The sequence below is a fragment of the Limulus polyphemus genome, unplaced genomic scaffold, assembly GCF_000517525.1.
Source record: "Limulus polyphemus unplaced genomic scaffold, Limulus_polyphemus-2.1.2 Scaffold2620, whole genome shotgun sequence".
NCBI lineage: Eukaryota > Metazoa > Arthropoda > Merostomata > Xiphosura > Limulidae > Limulus > Limulus polyphemus.
The window spans coordinates 148,043-150,258 of NW_013668230.1; the positions used below are offsets into that span (position 1 = coordinate 148,043).

At 36.0% G+C, this 2,216-nt stretch overlaps 1 protein-coding gene across 4 annotated transcripts in view; it reads left to right on the forward strand.

Annotated features, from left to right (window-relative positions):
• Positions 1–2,216, forward strand: part of LOC106467456 (solute carrier organic anion transporter family member 3A1-like) — a 159,373-nt gene that overhangs the window by 144,272 nt on the left and 12,885 nt on the right. The gene's annotated exons all lie outside the window — the stretch shown is intronic.

Here is a 2,216-nt window from a genome sequence, read left to right on the forward strand (position 1 = left end):
TGGTGATGACTAACTGCCTTCCCTCTAGTCTTACACTGCTAAATTAGTGACGGCTAGCGCAGATAGCTCTCGTGTAGATTTGAGCGAAATTCAAAACAAACAAACAAACTATTGAATATTTATATTATAATTGTGAAATAATAACGTACGAACATAATGTATGATGCAATATCAAACGTATTTTTAAACGTATTCTGCTACAAGTACCTAATAATCATTACATTATTGAAGTAAAGAAGATACTAATTAGCAACTGTTGTTGATCCAGGAAGAATATAGTTGTAATGGATTCTATTGATTGTCAGATTCTTTTTTATTAATCGGTAAAGATAGCCCCCCTCCCAGTAGCACAGCGGTATGTCTGCGGACTTACAACGCTAGAAACCGGGTTTCGATACCCGTTGTGGGTAGAGCACGGATAGCCCATTGTGTAGCTTTGTGCTTAACTTCAAACAAACTTAAACGGTAAATATAATGCAAAGTCCAGTCCATTTCTCGAAAAGGAAAGAGTTTTATTTCCACAACTCAAAGTTGTACAACTTTTAACGGTTTTACGAACTAACGACAACTAAGCGATAGACTTAACTCAAAAATATAATCACTTGTTACATTTCCTCACATAATTACGGCACCAATTTTGGTGACTAACACAGTCGCTGCTTCACAAAAACAACACAAAACCCATTAACTAACTACGTCACTGATCAACTAAGAAACTCAACAACAACTTTGACGTTTTTGTACTATTAGAATATTTTCCCCAATTCTCCAGAAAATTCAAGACGTCGTTTTAAATCTAGACACTCAGGACATTTGTAGACGTCACACGTCATCACTCCGACATGCCGAAATTCCCTCTAGCAAACGACGCAATATGTCTAAATTAAAATAATGAAACGTAGTTTACAACAATATATTTCAAGCATCAAAGTGTTCAATCTCCAGGGAAAACGGTAAGCGTATATGTGCACTCAGGCCTGTAATAGAAAACTCATCTGATAGTGTTAACATACATTGAGTTACAGATAGTGCATTTATAACTTGGAAAATTTACCGCGTCAATAAAATTGATTTTTTTAGCAATTATTAAAAGAATGGTTGAATTTTAGTAAATTAAATTTTGATTATACGTTTTTATTCTATTTTAGTAAGTGAATTTTAAAACATCTTCATTACTATCATATTGTATTAAATAGGATTTTGTTTTTACTATGGAGAGGTAGATATAAGGTAGATAAATATATAAATATGTCATTAATTATGTCATGTTTTTGCTTTTCTTTCTGCTTTTCAATATCACAAGTAGGCGTAACAAAATTAAATTCAAATTAAAGTTTAGTGCAACTGCACTAGACGATCTCTTTAGTAGTTCACAAAACATGTTGTTGTTTTTATGTAACCGTTTCCGGTTTTAAAACCTTTTTTATGTAAAATTATTGTTACAGGTACTCGTAATTCTTAAAATTAGCTTACTTTTTGTTCACAGTATGATGAATTCCTCTGTAAAGTATCAAGCACGATGAAACATCATTACAAGACTGGCAATACCATTAGGGACCTAATTCTTAAGTAGTCTAAAAACAGATTACATGTACGTGGGCAGAAGGGGGGGGGAGAGGGCACAACGGGTGCAATCGAACCCTTACATATGTATAAAACATACTTATAATGTGTAAAAGCAGCTCCAGTTAAGGCCCGGCATGGCCAGCTGGTTAAGGCACTCGACTCGCAATCTGAGGGTCGCGGGCTCGAATACCCGTCACACCACACATGCTCGCCCTTTCAGCCGTGGGGGCGTTATAATGTGACGGTCAATCCCACTATTCGTTGGTAAAAGAGTAGCCCAAGAGTTGGCGGTGGGTGGTGATGACTAGCTGCCTTTCCTCTAGTCTTACACTGCTAAATTAGGAACGGCTAGCGCAGATAGCCCTCGTGTAGCTTTGCGCAAAATTCAAAAACAAACAAACAAACAAGCTCCAGTTACCATACAAATACACCATTTTTAGTGGAATTTACAACCAGTAACCGGTGCATATTGTTCAAGTACAGGCCTTTTCTTTCGAACGAGTTCAAATAGTCAAAACTTGAGAAGAAACATTATTCATATAAGCTCTTTATGATACATTTTCATCTTAATTGTGACGCTGCAGGCCTAAAGAGAGTCGATCTTGAAAGTACCATATTTTTCGGAATATAAGACGCACCCTTATTTTGAA